Raw genomic sequence first — 19158 nt, 5'->3', positions numbered from 1 at the left:
TGGCTTTTTTTTTCAAAGAACATTTGAGCTATTTTCAGCAGTAATGGGCTTGCCTACTATCGAAATGAAAATGTACTACAGGACAAGCAGCCTCCCAACCCAAGCTAAAAAAATCAGGAAATCCATAGCAAAAAAAACTTTGTTCATTGTCCAATTTCTTATTTAAAGAAACAGAAGAAGCCAGGAACAACCACTGTTGATGAAAAAAACCAAACCAAGCTACTGTTAAAAGGAGATCAGGGACCTTGAAGATTATAACTTTTAGCTTTGACAATGAACCACTATGGATTTTTTTCAATGTGAAGAACACCTTCTGAGTTTGGTTATCTCTGAAGATATTTTGCCTTCTCTACACAGCATTTCATCTGAGATGGGAGTAATTCTATGTGCATTAAAGTCCATCATATCTGACTGGTAAACACATCCAAGGACAGGACAAATCAGTATACCAAGACTGAAGGCAATAGTTTGTTTCTAGTCTGCATCTCAAGTTTCCAGTTTCAGCAACAGAACTATTCTGGAAGCCTAATGACCTGAAGCTGCTGGAATTCCATTTTTTTTGGACCATATCACTGACACGATAAATATCTTCCTGTCCTCCTCTGTCATGTTGCAAACCAATCAACTTACCCTCCCATAATGTAAAAATACTGGAAAACAGAAAGTGTAAATACAAAGTAATGACTCTAAGAAAAGACCCTAAACATCTTCACAGGTACATAAAAGCTAATTACTTTGAAGTATAAGAAAACATAGATAAACTGAGTCAGTGAAAAATTATCACTGTTTAATTTTTTGCAGCCTCTTCTGGTAGAGGAGAAAGGTTCCATCATATCCCTCTCTATAACTTCCCTCTGTATATCTCAGCAATTCTTGGTTTCGCTTCCTCAGAAAAAGCTCAAACATCACCATACTGTTAGGTACTGCCACTGAAAAATTTTGTTACTTTTGTTCAAGGAAAAGTTATGAGACTTACAGTTACTTTCACAGCTCAAAACCTAAAACAGGCTGGTTTGGTAAGATTGCAAAATGTTTCAATATCTGCTACATTTCCAGTCACATCTACTTAAGCACAATAATTTGATAACATTTTAGAACACCTTCATTTCTGATTTATTCAAAAACAGTAGCTGTTTGGAAGTTACATGGACACATGAAACAGGATGCCAGACACAAGCTATTTATTAAACTGTTAAACAAGTAAAGCAATGCTCATTGTTATAAACAAACATGAAAAGCATAAAAGAAGAAGACCTGCATAAAAATCATTAGCTATAGAACACTTAAAACAATAACAAAAAAAGCTGCTAAATGTAAAAATACAGCAAAAATTCCTTCTGTGTTAGCTCAAAAACATCCTTCCCATTTGATCTCAGCTATTCTTAGTGTTACAACAGTTAAAAGAAGCTACAACGAAACCCACAAACTCTAAATACCAACCTGTGAAATTAATCATTGTTGCCACTTCATTCCTCATGTCTAGTTTTAAGACCATCATTTTACCACAAAACTAGTCCAGCAAAGATAAAAAGCTCAGTTTAGGTTTGACATTCAGGAACAAAGATATTCAAGGACTCCAATAGCTTAAATTTCAGATAATGTGTGAGTTATAGCCAGCTTTAGAGCTGTAATGCCAAGTGGAACAAGCAGTATAGTTTGTAAATAAATACAAGACCTGTATCTAGCAGACCACTAGTGTCAGATTCTACATTACCTTGCCATCCATAATGCTTTCATCTGGTGGTTACAAGCTAAATCAATAAATATCCACATGCTGAATACTAATACTGCACAAGTACAAAACTAAAAGTATGTGTTGAAGTCATTATTAGCAGTATCAATTTACTACTGACACAATTTAATACACAACACTTGGCAGCTCAGCATTTCTTCTCAGAGGCATCTTCTCAGAAGACAGATTTACCATTAGCTGAGTCACCATCAGCACTTAACCTATCTTGGTACCTTGTTTCTTCACACACCCTCTACAACTGTACTTGTGTAAATAAATGACAGTTTACCTATTAGTATTTATAGCATTTACTAAACATGACAAAAGCACTGTTTCAATATATACTAAGGTGCTTTAGCTACTGCATACAAATCAGATCATCTTTTATCCACAGGAAACATGAGATGTCAGAAATATCACATCTGTCATCTAGGTCTCAAAGATAAATGTACATGTATGTTTATTAGTAAAACAGACAAATATGTCACTACTACCAAGACTGTCACCTTATGCTTTTGAGGGACTGACAAAAATCTCTTTCATTTTATAGCTATTAGCAGTACTAAAAGTAACAACATAATTTCTTTAGTGACCCACTCCAGTGTGATTTAATCAATTTTTAACACTAAAGAACTCAAACATGACCAAGAAGTGTACAGTTCAGCTGCTGCTGTAGGTACTTGGTACAAGTTCTCCAGGACCTCTGTAGCCAGACACTATAGGACAGACACTACAGAAACTTCCATAAACCAGAGGAAACAATCTTGATAGGTAAGAGATCCAGAAGGTTGTTCAAAATACTGAAAGACAAAATTTGCATACCTGCTTCACTGCACAGATTCACATAAAGGAAATCTTGATTTTTCTAAGCCTAGCCTTTCAAACACAGTAGAGTCACTGCAGTCACTGCTCAGCTTCATATGGAAGGGCCGAAGAAGAATAATCCTTTTGAGAAGAGTCCCTGTACATTCCAAGATATGCAGGTGAACACTGCACAGCCAGGTGTAATGACTCCTTTTCCTTGTATTATTCTATACATGATTCTATTAATATACTTTAAGATTACTAGAATTCCTTTGAGTAGTATGACAGTATGTCTAAATGAATTGCATGTTACCTGCCTCAGGAAGAAGAGAGGAGTATGGATACAATTTCTTTCATTTGTTTTTTTTTATTTCCAGATAAATTTGAATTTCATCTGAACTATGACAGGTGACATAAAAATAAAATGAATTTAATATTAGAGAATGGAAGCAAAATGGATGTAACTCTGTTTTCAGAAGTCTCCTTTGAGAGTGTTCATTCATAGAACTGATCATCTCAATCTCTGAAATGGGTATTTTTTAGAGTGCAGGAAAAAAAGAAATCTACAGAAGGAAAGCTATGGATCACATGCTTTGTCCTGGACTTCACCTAGTCTCAAAAGTGTTTTAGACATACAGGAACTTGAAGGATCTTAGAAACAGGACTTTATTTTTCAATGTCTCGTGTGTTTTCAGTAGCCTCCACTGCTGAAAAGCAATGGAGCTGTGAAGAAGGGTGGCCATGCTCCTGGACAGGATGGAATACCTTGCTACACATAGGTCATATACAACATTATTTGTGGTTAATCCTGCATAACATAAGTAAAAATGCATGAATATGTGTTAACTGAACTTAGTGCCAGGGATGCCTATACTCAAACAAGCATCAAAGCAGCTTTCTGAATTTGTCACAGAAGTGTTCTACACATAATTCATGCATTTGAAAGACAGAGATCTAGATAGCAAGTAGAAAGATTCACATTCTCACGTTATTAGCACGAACTGGTCTGCAAAATGGCATATGGTTCAGGAAGCATTGACTCTGCTGTTGTTCTGCAGAACAGCAGACCTGCATTCTCTTTAAGAGACCAAGGATCTTTAGCTGTATGGAAGTCTCATTTTTGACTTTAGATTTATGTTAGACTGAAACCTCTAGCCATTTTTTGTAAGTCATTTTACAGTTATAATAAGCAGCTACATTATAATTTTAATATGTTTAATAACACAGAATCCACTAAAAATTATTATTATACCTTTAAATCAGCACCAAATAACTACATTAAAACATAAGGATACTCTCAAGTTTGAAGAGAAATCACAGGCATTTGACACCCTCCAACTATTGAAAGCACATTATCTAAATATTTAAATGCTCTTAGTCACCTGTTAGAACCAATTCCAATACTTTAGCCAGTTCCATATAACTGGGTGCAAACCATGTAACTGCTCTCATAATGATGTGAAAAATGACTACAGCCACTACAGCTATCATTCTGAAACTGAACCAACAGGATAATATGCCTGCCTACTTTGTTAGTAAAACTAACTTCCTCTGTTCCAAGAGCAAACAGTTAAAACTGAACAGGAAAATAAATATGAGAAGGCCTTTTCAGGAAATGGTGAACAGAAGCTTATTGTTAATCTCACTCTTAATATACATTGCTAGGCCATTGTTTCAAGAACTTGGTACAAAGTTATTTGTCCTTCAGGTCTGTTTTCTGCTAGACTGTGCTTAACTCTTGCGTAAGACTGTGGCTGCTTTTTGGAAGGCTGCTGGGGCATTACAGAGTGGAGTTTTCCTAAAGGCCTAAACCTCAGAAATGTAAACAAGCTAGGACTTTCAATCTGTGATTTACCAATGCAAGTAACAGGGTCTTTTGAGCCCAAATAAAAAGGGACAATTCTTAAAATACCCATTTTATATATATATATATATACACACCCCCAAATTTCTAAGCATCTGTATATCTATTAACAGTTAGCTAAAATTCTCCTCCGGAACCAAGCAAGCAAAGCCTTGCCTTAATGAAACAACTTTGGTGACAGCTGTCCTGTGCACCCTTGTGTTTTACCAATCTTAAATCAGAGGCACAAATATCCAAAAGATGTTCTCAGGTTTTTTCCACTCTTTAGCAAAACCATGGAAGATGATGTTATGCCACCATGTTATTTTTAAAACCACTGTACTGATGGACATTAGAACATCTGCCACGGATATGGAAAACCTGGATTAAACTTCCAGAAGGATTTGTAGCCACATCTCCCACTTCCGCAACACAATCCCAAGCGTCATGCTATTGTCTGGTCTTTTGAGGACATTGGTCCTATTTCACAGAGTAATCACATACTTCATGTGGCTCACAGAGCAAGAATTGTGAGTCATAAGCTTAAGAAGGAAAAACTTAGCTAGGAGAAAGGAAAGTTTGAGCAACTGCCTTCAGTTACTCGGAAATATTTACACCTGAGCAGTATACTCTGAAACATTCACACCTTCCCAGAGTTATCTGTGGATAAAACCGTGCTCACTTCTCAAGGGAGAACTGCCACCACCAGGCTCTGGGGCCATGATCCTGTGTGCAGCTGGCACTCTCAAGCTGCTGGTCCATGTAAGGAAAAAAGAAATCCACAGAAGTAACACAAGTCCCAAATCCTTCCTTCCGCTTCACAAAGACTTATGTTCCAGAGCACAAGGCCTAACACCATTCTGCTTTTTCTTAAACCACCAGATTATGGCCAGGCCAGCTTTACACCTCCACACTCTGTACTGAGCTTCTATTCCAATTACCATGGCTAAATCCACAAAGGAATTTAGGTTTCTTAATAATTAACACAATGGTTTTCTGCCAATTTGCTTAGCTGCCAGGCTAGTAATGAAAAAACAAGGGACCTATATGAAAAACAGTCCTTATTTTTACCAATTAAGTAATTTTAATGTTTTCTGCTACTCACAGCATAGAAGGTAGGAAACAGTTGAGCTGCTGCAGCAGAAGCTTTCAGGCACTGAACTCTAGCATGCGCATTTTCCACCTTAAATGAATACAAAACCTCTCACTACAAGGCAAACAACAGTGTAGAGAACCATCTTTCTGTCAGTGGTCCTTTAGTCAGTTTATTCATTTTACTACTATGATCCACCAACTGAAAACACACCCTAATGAGATAGTTCCTCAGCATTTTAGAATACAAAGTAATACTACCAGAGTCTAGTATTTTTATGATATCTCTTTCTTTTTTCCCCATTAGTCAGATTTCAAAGGCAATATTTGGTTTTCAGCAACCCAACGTTTGTATTTATGTTTCCTACCTCTAATGGCAATACAATATTGACATAATAGAAACAGCTGAAGTCAGACAAAGCTCACCAAGACACAATTGCTTTGGCAAACTCTTTGCTGCTCACAGTTTCACATACTCATGACAACTATCAGTCCTTGAGGCTGCAAAGAAGGCAGTTATTTCAGAGCTCAGGTACACGACACCAGCAGACTGAACCTACTTGCAGCAACACTGCCTCCCACCTTTGTCCACTTTCATGTTCTTGCTTGCACTTATCAGCAAGAAAGGTGCTGTCAAAAGGCCTGAGCCTACCAAGCCTGCTCCTTACAAAAAATCTCCTTTCTGCAGTATGATGTAGCACACAACAGGAAGCTCCTCAAACAGAAAACTGACCCCTTCCTGTTCAAATCTTTGTTCCTGAAGATCATAATGTACCCAAAGATTGACAAATCCTCATACAGTAGCTTGGAGGGAAAGGAACTCCAGGAAAGGTTTCCAGGAAGTTTTACAGCTCCCAAAGGCGAAGTTAAAGCACGAAACCAACACCTGCCAGTGGGAATGGCTCAGGAAATCAGTGCTGAGCTTGTGTTTGTTTTGTTTTCTTGTTAACAGAGGCACATGATAATGGAGTCATCTGTCATGTATTGCTTCAGCTAAATGAAAATGAGAGCTCTTTCACAGATTTTGTTTGCTGTTTGTGTTCTTTACAGTACTATTAATTGCAGAACAGGCTATTAGTTTGAAACATTTGTTTGAACTATATTAATGCCTTTCCTAGCTCAGGAAAGTCAATTTGATATTTGCTGTACTCAAGGCAATGCAGGATGTTACAGCTGTGCTGCCAGTTAATTGCTCTGTACTGAATTATCTGTAGGTCAGAACTAATTTTTCAGCTAACAGAATGTGACCCTCATTTAAGTGACAAATAACAGAAACAAGAAGAGCATAGTCACCATGAGTGACATTACTTTAAGGATTTTTAGAAATTTCCTGATTCTTCTCCACCAGTAAGCTTCTACTGCTGATCACTGAACATCAGTAATAAAGAATTCAAAACTGCAGCCATATTTTTCACTGCAAATTTTCTCGCTGAATGGAAAAATTCTTCCACTAGGAAGACAGTCTACAGACACAACTCTAAAACAAGACTTCTTTGCTATCTCTGTTTTCAGTAGCCAGTATGACTACACATTTTATGAGATGCAGTGTATACTCCTTAGGAAAATTAGGCCATTAATGAGACCCCAATTCATATGACAAAGGCCAGTGCTACCCAGGAAGGTAGAGAGAAAAGAGCCTTAAAAATATTCTTAAACAGCAACGAACTGAAAGCTGGAACAACACGATGTACATATTTTGCACAATGGGTGGAGGAAGCAGCACCTGTCATAGCATAAATCTAAGGTGGCTGAAGTTGCACAAAAGGAGGTTGGGAGAGGGGTTCTGAAGATAGGTGAGAACTGGAGGTCAAAGGCAACATAATCTGAAGTATATGTCCTATTTTGTATCCATGAAGTTTTACACCTATTAGGTAGTTTCCTCTCTTTGAAAAATAAATACTTGGAAGGTGGATTTCCCTTCCTAGAAATTGTTTACTTCCTAAGAACTTTTTAACATCCTCTGTTTTTCAAATCCCTCTGCCTATTAGTAATAACAGCTTAAAAGACCCTTCTTTCCCCTCAAGACTGCTCATCAGCTTGATGAAATGACTGTTCAAACCAGAAAATTTTATTTTTAACCCTTAAACAATGATCACTACAAGCAACAATAAAGTTGTGCACATTTGCACTTAAAAAACGTGAAGGATGAAGTCAGTGACTTGTGGTATCCTCTGCTTCTAAAATGGCTTGAAAACTTAACCTAAATGGAAAAACAAAATTGAGAAGTTGAAAGATAAATTTTCTCTACAAAATTTATACAGAATAGCTAATCACACAGTTTTCTATCTTACTTCCCAAAAGAGATGGTAGAGATAAAATAGTTGTCAAATTACAGCCTTGTATATAAAGGCATCAAAAGTAGACAGCAGACATATCTCAGCAGAAGTTTAATTATTACAAATTTAGTGTCCAAAAACACATTAAAATGCTTGCATTATGTTTGCCCTACCTTCTGCTTTGAACCCATTGACTTAAAATTAAAGCTCAGGCACATTTGATTCCTGCACCAACTAAACAAATTGCTCATAAGGAGAAACAAATTTCTCATAAGGAGAAAAGCATTTGATGATATTTTTTGGCAGCCTTTACATTCTGATCAGCAAGGTGAAAAAAAATTACATGTGATTGACAGTTATCTGAAGACTAGAGTTTGAAACCAGAGGGCAACAACAGAGGGGGGAAATCACTAATAGTTTTACATAGTGTCTGTACAGCTTTTGGTTATTTATAACAAAATCAGCTTATGATAGATGGGTGGCATGAACTAGAAACACGTGAGTTAAGATCAAAGTCTAAACTGTCCAGAAGTTGAGCAGTTCAAGTCATTTTAATAGTGCTTTCAAAAAGAAAAATAGCATTGAAACATAAAAAAAATCAAATCTCTATGCTAACTTTTATGTGATCCACACCTAAAGAAGTCAATACACAAAATCTTTTCATGATGCAGCATTGAAACATTGCTGCCTTTGAAATTACAACACAAAGACATCTCTATTTCCTGATTCCTCCTCCTCATGAAGCTAGTGACCACTTAGCCTGGTTTTGATAGTGACATTTCAAAATCACAGGTGTGTCTGATACAGACAGCACAGAAAGTTTAAGACTAAAAAATATCACAATTGCACTGACCTTAGTTTGGACATCTGGTTAGCATTTGCAGGATTCCAAGTTGAAATTCATCATTTGAACATAACTTCTGATGTTCATCAAGAGGTAGGACTATTTATCTAACAGAACATGCCCAAAATATAGTAAAATTTGTGTATATAAACATGTGAAGCTATTTCCAGTAATAAATACAGTGTAGATAAGGTTAGCAGATTCATTCAAGATGGTGCTGAACTTTTCAGCCCAGATCTTAGTAATGATAGTAAGACTTAAATGCTAATATAAGTAATGACAATCAGAAAATCATTATATCAAGGTACACAAATAAACACAAATACAACACTTCTTTTCATCTTTTAGCTAAATCTTTCCAGCATTCTTTAAAAGATATTTACAGGCACTTTGGGCTGAACCTAAAGCTACAATAGCAAAAAGCTGGAGGATAAGGCCTTTCCAATGGTATTTTAAAAGTACACATTTACTGTAACTACTTTTAATTAATTCAGGCAGGATTCCTACCGTTGCATTCAAAGAGAGAAAACATCAAAAAGAGCTCTCAAAAATATCAAAGTCTATAATAATATCATTTGTACGTGTCATTTTGCTAAATTCCTCTCTGCCCTCTTCCAACAAACCTTTAAATGAATTCTAAGTTCCTTGTTTAGAAAATGTCTTGGTAAAGAAAACACCCAGGTTTAAAATAAGTCACAGAAGAACAACTGCCTTGAAGTCATGCCCTTGCTTTTAAAAATATTATTCAGATCAGATTCTTACAAGGCCAAACGTGAATCATCATTTCAGCACTTAACAGCTTCAGATACTAATTTAGGATTATGAGAAACAGCAAGTCACATTTCACAGTTTTGCAAACACAATGGTAAGAATTCTACAATTGTTTATTGTACCCACCACAAAGGGTAGACACCTCAGAGTATAGTTCCAAACCTATCCTTAAAAAAGTTAATTAAAAAAATTATCTGCTTCTGGGCAAAGCAAAGCAAAAATTCTTTTAGTTCTTTAAGAAAGTGCTTAGTAAAAACTATTCACATGTCCTCACTAGAGAAAATAAGTCCAGAATTCAAAAGAAGTGGTTTCTTTTATGAAGATTTAAATTATATATATTATTAGATTGTTTAGACAATTTTAGGTATTGACTGTGAAATTTTCACAGCATTATCTGCAATTAGCTCAGAAAAAACCCTCCACTTTTTAATGACCATAAAGAGCACCTGTTCCTAAACATGCTGGAAGATAAAGTCCATAGAAGTCTAAATACAATATATACAATACTGAAGATGACAGTAGAATTACCCAGATTTGACAGGACTACACACAAGAAAGCTTGCAATACAATTATTCTTTCAAGTCATGTTTGAACTCAAGCCACCTCCAAGCTCCAGCTCAGCTCATCATTTTAAAACCAAGTAACACACTGAGAAATGGACATTTTCTATAAAGACATTTGCAGTCCTAATTCACTTGTGTACAAAGCAAAACACATGAATTAGCCCACCAACATTCTAACAGACTTTGTCCCAGTTAAAACAATTTGGTGCAAAACCAAGGGACAGAAATTAGAGCTCCTTAACACCTGATCTCACCCTCAAAACTGCATTATTCCATTGCTGGTGCAGGACAGCTAGAGAGAATCCCATTTCCATAATGGGTAATCACATTGAAAATGCAGACTTCTAATGCTTCATCTAAAGCACTCGTGAAGGGACAGGACTTATTCTTTGGGTCCCCCAAGAATGAAATACAACATAATGAAAAAAACCCACAGAAGGAGGTCAATTTGTTTTCAAATCCGACAATTTCAAATGGAGTTACTATGTGTGCAGATGAAGACAAAAAATCAATTTAAAAAACTAAATCTGTAGTTTGCCTTTGCACACTGTGTATGGGCTGGAGATTTGACTAGAATGCAAATATGACTTTTTTTTTTTTAAATAAAAACATCAAAAAACCCCTGAATGCTCAGGTATGTGAACTCCTCAAGGAAGTGGCTCATGTTTCTCCACACTTGTTTCCCCTTCACTCTGAGCGTGTGTTGTAGCTTTTCCTGAGAGGACTGATTTCTCCACTTCCAACATTTGAAATCTGATTTCTGATTTTGTTTTGGTCCCCCCATGAGGAATGCTATTGTTTAGGCCTCTTGTCAACACACAATTTAACCACAGTATCTGAACCCACGGTTTTAAGTAACATGTGCTGATCTATGCAAGATGCCCCCCATGAGACCACTCTAATTTTTTTTTTTCTTTGATGCCACAGTAGCTGTCCCTGCCCCAGAATACAGGGCACATATAGATGGCTCGTTGTCTTGTCACTGCAGCAATTATATCTGTCTTTTCCCTTTCAAGCATTTTTGTAATTCTCTTCCTGTCTCCTCTTGCAACTCCCAGAAGTCTCTTCACAGTATCTGCTCAAATTTCCCCACATACATTTCATCCACTCTTAAGTAGCAGCAATCTTTTATCATAAGAACACTTCCCAAGTTCATCTACAAAGCTACTATTTGTTTCTTCCTCAGACACCCTTTACATTTTCATTTCTGCTGCAGGAAATCAAGAAAAGCACTGGTGTTGTAGTCAAGCAGAGGTCAAAGCCATGTGTTAATAAACCTGCTTTTCAGTTTACCTTTGCATCAAGCCTGCTCCATCTTTCACGTTCAGCACATATTACAAAGAGAACTTGACCTTGATATACTTTCTGTAGCTCTTACTGACATGTTTATTTTCATTTGTGGTCTTTATCTAAGCAGTGACTGATTTTAGAGAATTATGTTTAAGATGATTGCACCACTAAATACAACAAAAAACAAATTCACACCTGAATTAATTTAGCACACCATCTCTGCAATTATTATTGCCTTGCTCATAAGAGAAGAATTTCCTCAAGCTGGAAGGGATCCTCCTACTGCTTTGTATGTATTAATTACAACAGGTGCTGGCTTTCAAACAAATTCTGTAGAGTTTGCAGTCCTGACAGTTAAAAGTTGTGTCCTGAATTTGGCCTTTGCTCAAGACCATAAATCAGTCATCTGTGAATCAAATGCCAATGGCAAAAACATGTGAATGTGTAAATCTACAGCTATGCAAATAAGGAATTAAAAACCTCTCTCTTGTACTTGTTTAGAAGCAGAATGATAATCTGTACGACTCAGATTACATGATCCGTATCTGTAAAGTGACCCTTATAGAAGAGGTCTCTTAAAAGACTTGAATTTGCCTGATTATCTGCATGTATGTCAAAACAAAGCCTTTGGTTTGGTCTTTGTTCTACTGTCAAACCTGTCACCCTTTCGTTTGCTCTCATACAGTAGCACTTCATTTGATTAGCCTCTTTCATATTTTACTTATTCAAAGTAAACCATTTGATTGCATCAGTCACACTGAAATAATTATTTCCTTCAGATTCCTAACAAATACAGATTTCACCAAAAGAAAAACTGCAATTACCATGAATTTGATTATCTGGAGAATGCCACTGCTTAGAGTTCCCTGTTCATTAGAAATTCACTAGAAGCGAAATTAAATTAAATTTGTGCTGGCAACTGCTGTCTTCTGTCAGGATTTGCTTATTAAAATGTGTAACTGCATAACTGGCTAGAAGGAGCAGTGTGACGTACCTGATCAATATATGAATTAAATGAAACATAACCAGTGTTTTGCACTGGCACCCCTTTGAGTTCCTATTGCTTGCTTTTCTTTAAACTCTTTACTATTAGTGGGAAGACAGAAAATACAAGATTGATGCCTAAATCAGACAATAACTGTGTAAAATTTTAACAAGAGCAAAGCACAAAATACACAAAAGTCAATAGTGTGACGTGTGTGTTCAAAAGGGAATTATTTCTTGGATACTTCACCTAGGCCAATCCCTACAATTTAGGATTATCTCAAAGGCTGAAGCAGTCTGAAATGTAAAACTCACATGATGTTTACAATCACCAGTTGAAATACCCACAAACTTGGGCCATGTAATCCATTAACCCACTCCTTATGAAGGTCCATGATGGTTGCTTTATTGGAGACAGCAAAACATCCTGTGCTGGAGATTTATTAAATAGTTTTCATGACATACAATATTTTTGTAATTCTCACCAATCAATAATTGCCTCATACCAATTATTTACTCTTCCTTATTTATCATACTCCAGCATACTAGAAAAGCTCACATATCAACAGATAAGAGAATCTGAAGTTCTCAAATGAACACAAAAATCAGTGAGAAAAGAAACAGGCATTTAGTACCTTAAAAATGTCATTTTGCACCTGCTTGATGCCAACACGTCAGATTACTTTATGTTTTTATAAATGTTTATACATATTTATGTTTAAAAATGAAGAATTTTTTTCTTTTTTAATAATATATAATTTTTCATTATTAAGAAAAAATGAATATTAAAAGAAAAACAACAGTCAAAGCACCCAGTTTATCTAACCCATGCTTTGTTTCATTGCCTGAATCACTACTTTTCACGCGCAGTCACTTCAAGTAGTGAAAATACTGTTCATATGCACAGAGATCCTCTGTAGTAATATATAATTTCTAGTTCATGCATTTTTCACACATGAAAATTGATCCAGATAACTGAATCTTGGATAGCCTCCCCTACCCCATTATTTTTGCTATAACTGAACTCTGACAAAGCATTAGTTTTCAGCAAGTTAATCCCAGTGAGAGATATGTGGCTTTATTAAACACTATAGCTCTCAAGGTACACTATGCTGATGAAGCTCTGTGCTCAGGCTATGGTTATTAGGAGTCCTCAGACCCCATGGCACCATGCTGACAAGAACACACTGTGGCTGTCCTGCTCTTGACACAGCCCCTACCCCTTCTAATCACAGACCACACCATCCCACCTAAGCCTCTTAGGAAGGGTTACAGTCACCTTTCAGCCTTGCTGCCTGCTTGAACTGGGATTTCACCTACTGGTGCTGTTCAGAAAAGAAAAAAAATCAACCAAAAAAACCAACCAAATAAAAACCCAACAAAAAAACCAAACAAAAAAAATCAAAAAAAACACAAAAGCAACAATACGTTAAGGAATCAGACATGTTACTATTAAACTTTGTGTTTGAAAAAACACAAAGACCCTTCCACCTATTCTGATCTTCAGTCACAACTACTGATTTCTGATTAGCATAACTCATCATCCTACAACTAAACGCAACCCTTAGAAATCAATGCATTTTACTATTTTCATAAAAGTCAATGAATCTGATTTTCAGCTGTGAGAACTGCAGTTACTGATTCCATTCCCATCTGGTTTCATCATGCATTCCTGCATATTCTTTTGGGTCCTGAAGAAGCAAAAAAGTAAAGCTGCTATGCTTGTGGACAAATTTAGTCAATATGCCACTGCTGGTAAACTAAGGATAGCTTTAGGTACCTGACAAACAGTTCAGTTGTACACTGCTTTAATACTTGTACATAAAATGCAAGATGAGTACCCTTAAAAGAAGTAAAGCTTTCATTATTCTATCTCTCAGCATTATTTAACAGCTGTTTTATGAAAAGGCCAATGAAAAAGCTTGGTGTATAGTTTGATCATAGTAATGATTGAGAGGAAGAATGTTTGCTTTTCCTTTTAGTGTGTTTCTCCCACTATTCTCTGAGACTCGGGACCTTCAGTATCACCTCTTTAAAAGTGCACTATGTTACTCAGGTTACTTAAGAACACAGAACCACATCTGTGCTATTCAACCCCCTGATGGTGGTTGGTGAGGTTTTTAAGGGTGGATGAGTCAGAACACTATCTGTATTCAGTACAGAAAGACCAAAAAAATCAATCTATTTAGGGAAAGAAGTTAGAAATAACAGAAGAAACGGGTCCGCCTTTGGAATTTCCTACTTCACAGCAGCATTAGCTATGATGTACCACTGTTATGGAACAAAACATCTGAACAGAAAAATACATTACATGCTTCAAAAACACTGAAAGCAGGAGTAGATCTAAAATGTCGTCATCTAGCATGCCTGTACTCAAAGATACATGTTGCCCTTTTAAGTACTTACTTCTCTCCCTTTTCCCTCCCATACATGAACTTTTCCATTACATCAGTGCCTTTGAAAGTCTTTCTAGTTTTTGTTTTAGCTTTTAAATGTTAAGAAGCTTCATAATTTCAGAAAGGTCAGCTTTGGTCAAAACACTTTCATGAAAAGACACAAGACTATTTGAATAAAAATGAACACAGAGCATCTATGGCACAGTGTTCTCTCACAAAGGAAGCTACATGCTACATACAGCAGTAAAGAAAGGAAATTCGGACTAGCAAGAGTAACATGCTTAATCCAATAGGAAATAATGACATGAGAAATGACTGGTATCAGAGCAGTAGGACACAATAATAAAGAATACATTTGTACAATTCTAGTTTACAAACAGGTAGAAATTGACAATTTTTATTTCTATTTTTGTTCAGACAGCCTCACCAGAGCAGAAGTACTGTTCCAAGGTCACATCTGATGGAGGCTGTGCACTCCAGACACAACCACATAATTGATGTATTACATTCAATACCTGATCCTTCAGGTGCAGAAGTGACATTCAGCCACAAGTTTTCACAGTGTAACATCATACAACATATCCAGCTCCATAACTGTGTCTTCCCTGGGCACATCCCTTCTGTACTGCAGCTCACAGGCTGGTCACATCTGTAAGTACACAGGCTGAGGACAGACAACACATTTCCACACGAGCTCTTATAAGGTTACTGTGCTCTACACACCCCATGATTGGTGGATGCTTATCACTGTTTGTTCAAACCTGATTATTTTAAACAAAGAGCATACGAAATAAGCTGCCACTCCGCTTCATTTTACCTCCTTCGGTCATACTAGTCTCTTATTTCTATTACTGCTTGCACCTGCTACTATGACACTGCATTTTAGGATTAATCTGATGATTTTGCTTTGTTGGTATTCTGTTTAAGAGCTACACATGGACCCAGAGTCACCTTCTAAGGTCGTCTGTCTAAAAAATGTTTGAAGCGACTGTAATGTTAAAGCACGACAGCTGATGTTATTTACATCTCTGCTGACCAAGAGAGAGCCTGACTTTGGATACCCTAGAGGCTTTCCAATAATGCATAATCACCTCTTGATAAAAAACATGGCTCCACTGAAACCTGAAAAACTTCTAGACTTCAACTAGAACTCTACGCTACCATTTCTAACACCAAACGTTCCAATTTGTCCTATGTCATATTATTATCAAGGTCTTGTAAACCTTATGTTTATAAATACACTTCAAATCATCATGAGAGGAAAAAATGTCCCTCTCCATGCATGCCCATTTGATTTCTACATCAGTGACCCAATTCTAGGCCCTTAAAACTTACATGATGGGGAATTAGTTTGCACTGGATACACTCATTACTTGGTTGCTGTTTCTTACCTCTAACTCATTTAAATTCTTCCTCCACATCAGATTCTATTGCAGTACCTCCATGACCACTACTGACAGTCACCGATTTGATTTACAAATAGCTCTGACGGGATCAGATGTTGCCAAAGAGACAGTAAGGAAACAGAGGGAAGCTGGGAATCGATATGAGAAAAATAACAAAAGAAGAAAAGCAGAATGGAAAGAGCACAGAATATTGGTTTAAATAATAATGACTAATAAGATGCATCTATCAGCACCTAACGGGTGCACACTGTTTACTGATTAGTCATTGCTAGTCTCCACTTGTTTTCCTCAAACCACAAATTCTTCATAGTGAGAAGTATCTCTAGTGAGAATCAATTCACCTTGAACTACAAGATCCTTTATTTTGTATACTGCCACATCCATGTTTCTTATTGTTGTAACAAAATCTCCCCCTTTGTTAAAGACTTACCAATATCTTAAATACTAGCTCTGCTTGTTTATAATTTTCCTCATAATTACAGACTCAATCATAAATATTCATGCAGTGCCACACTGTAAAGGCACTTCCATGTTCTAGATCACAGAGGAAGACACTTCTCTAAACCACTTATCGTATGACCCCTGCACAGAGGCATAAAGAACTTGGTGTGTGTGCATTCACCAAAAAACAGAATCCTGAAATGGTTCAAATAAGAGGGAGCTTTTCTCATGGGGAGAACACATAGTAGCAATTCAATTATATACTGCTGTTTCCAAATGCAGTGTCTCACTTGGGGGATAGTTGCTGATCATGCTTGTTCAAATGCCTTTGCAGGATATATACAGAAACAACACTGGAATTTGGCTCCTAGTTACAGAGTGCTGGTTACTAATTTAACTATAAAGATACCAGACCTCGAATTCTTGATTTCATGCCCACTCAACTGTCCAAACAAATGGCTCATCTCAGTGGGACTCAAATCTCAATAAATATTAAAGAAGGCTTAAAACAAAAATATTATCTCATTTTCTATAGATGCAAAGTGAATCACAACATTTAGATCAGTTTTCAGAATAATATAATGCATTTCATTATAAGAGAATTCAGAAATTGTATTAATGCCTAAGAACACCGTTGGTAGTTAGGAAAATACTACTTTAAATAGAAACGTTATCTGTCCTGAGGGATTGAGGTTTTATTGACCCAGGTTTAACTACTGCAAATGTGTTGTGATTAATAACTACTCAGAACAATTCATTTTGCAATGAAAAATCTCCAGCATTAACACACAGTCCCTATCAGAAGACCTCTCCCATTTCTACTAGTTCCTGGTATACGTCTCGGTGTTTTTATTGTCTGTATCTTCAGTAGATTATCTCAGAATCCCTGGGATTGTTCAATAAAGTTTAACCGTCTTGTGCTATTAATGTGCTGGTGCTCCATGTGGAGTGCTCGTTTCCTTCCTTTTATTGAACGCCAAACGGAGGGACACAATGGGTGTGTTGTGCTCTGTCTAGCACGGAACGTGCGATATCTTTAAAAAGGAGGTGTGAGCTGGCTTTAATACCACTGCTCTTAACAGCACAAGTACCACAAACTAATCAACCACAGCACTGGGGCATGCAGTCCATTGAAAGCTGGTGAAAAAGCTGCTTTTTATTATGACCTACATACTGCACAGCAGCAGTTGGACAATTTAAATCTAACGCTGTGGCTGAGCACAATGCATGGAATCTACTAGTGATGAACTCCGTGATGTAAGGCAAACATGCTCACTTCTTCTATAATATTGTATTTCACCCACGCTATCCTGATAATAAAAAACACAATGACAATCCAAACAAAAATATAATCCTTGCCTTTCAGTAGAATTATCTACTAAAAATTTATCATCTATTGTAAGCATCCTTCTGAATCAGCAACCATATGGAACAACACTCACATCGAAACGTTTAAGGACAACGCAGTGAGATCAATGAATTCAGCAGCCACCCTAAACCAGCCAGGGACCGAAGCCAAGGCACAGACACCGAGAGCAGCCTGTTTCCCGCACGAAGTTGTGCCCAGCTGTGCCCCAGCCCCGCGCCCGCCCGTGCCCAGGTATCTCACCCGCAGCAGCCGAGGCGCACAGCGCTCCCTTTTGTGGCCGGGTCCGGCGGCAGCTCGCCCGGCGGGAGCAGCCCGGGAGCCGCAGCGGCGCCGGGCCGGGCCGAGCCGCACACCTGCTCCTGGCAGCGCCGCGCCCGGCGCCAGCCGCGCTCCGAGCGGCGACTCCCCGGCCCTGGACCCCGGCTGGGCTGCGAGCGGCGGCTAGCGAGCTGCCGAGACAGCAGTGCGGAGGAGCCCTGCCTTCACAGGACAAGCCCCCGCTCCGCCTGACAGCAGATATGCAGCATTATCGCCCCGCATTCCGCCTCCCCCGAGCAGCGGCGGGAGCGGCAGCCTGTCAAAATGGCAGCTGGCGAGCCCGCTCCGCCGCCCGCATTACTCACTAATATGCCCGCTTCTTCTGCGTCTCCCGACGGGATTGTTGTTTATTCCCCGGTATAGCACAGCAGAATATGTCACATTGTTTTCCCTAAGCAAAATGGCTGGTCCCCTCGGCACCGCCGCAGAGCGCTCATTGGGCTCCCCCGGCTTGCCGGAGCCATGGCAACAGCCAACAGCGGCCCGGCCCGCCCCGGCGCCCGGCACCGCGCCCGCGGAGCGCCCGCACCGAGCGGGCACTGGGCAGCGCTCCGAGCCCCGCGCTGCAAAGCACCGCGCCAACGCGGCCGGGCAAGCGCCTCTCTGCGCCAAGCCGAAGCGCCAAAATTGACAGGGAACTGTGTAAGCACTCGGGGTAAATAATCGTCCTTACCTAGGAAATAGACAGTAGGGATAGCCATTATACAATAGTCAGCTGATTTTTCAACAGTAAAGCCTAAATCCCCATTCATTCACAATAACCTAACCCCTGACATCATAATTCTTAAAGGTTAAAGGTTGCTGCTTGTTACACAACTTTCAAAGGTTGCACATTGAAATTTCCATGCAATTTCATTCTATTTAGAATAACATGTTGGGTTTTTTTTTCCTTTCAGTTAGAAGTAGGAAGAAAATGAGACATTTGTGAAGAATTTAAAACTGCTCCTAAAAAAAATTCTGCTCTTCAAGACCTGTCATGAGCATGTATCTCAATTGCCTAAGGAGTCATGAGTATAAGATAGAGAGCA

The 19158-nt window shown here is 38.1% G+C and overlaps 1 protein-coding gene across 23 annotated transcripts in view; it reads right to left on the bottom strand.

Moving 5' to 3' along the window:
• SORBS2 (sorbin and SH3 domain containing 2) overlaps positions 1 to 18829 on the bottom strand; it is a 144517-nt gene extending 125688 nt beyond the window's left edge. For 12 of the 23 annotated variants that reach the window (XM_064710500.1, XM_064710507.1, XM_064710511.1 and 9 more), the window contains exon 1: positions 18436 to 18678. The gene's annotated coding sequence lies outside the window, so the exon portion shown is untranslated. Of the gene's footprint in view, positions 1 to 18052; positions 18305 to 18435; positions 18679 to 18803 lie in introns of those variants that run through there. The other 11 variants (XM_064710512.1, XM_064710513.1, XM_064710516.1 and 8 more) reach the window with 8 other exon arrangements.
• Positions 18830 to 19158: the final 329 nt, after the last annotated feature.

The sequence above is a fragment of the Zonotrichia leucophrys genome, chromosome 4 (genome assembly GCF_028769735.1).
Source record: "Zonotrichia leucophrys gambelii isolate GWCS_2022_RI chromosome 4, RI_Zleu_2.0, whole genome shotgun sequence".
Classification (NCBI taxonomy): Eukaryota; Metazoa; Chordata; class Aves; order Passeriformes; family Passerellidae; genus Zonotrichia; species Zonotrichia leucophrys.
This window is presented reverse-complemented; position numbering and strand designations above follow the sequence as displayed.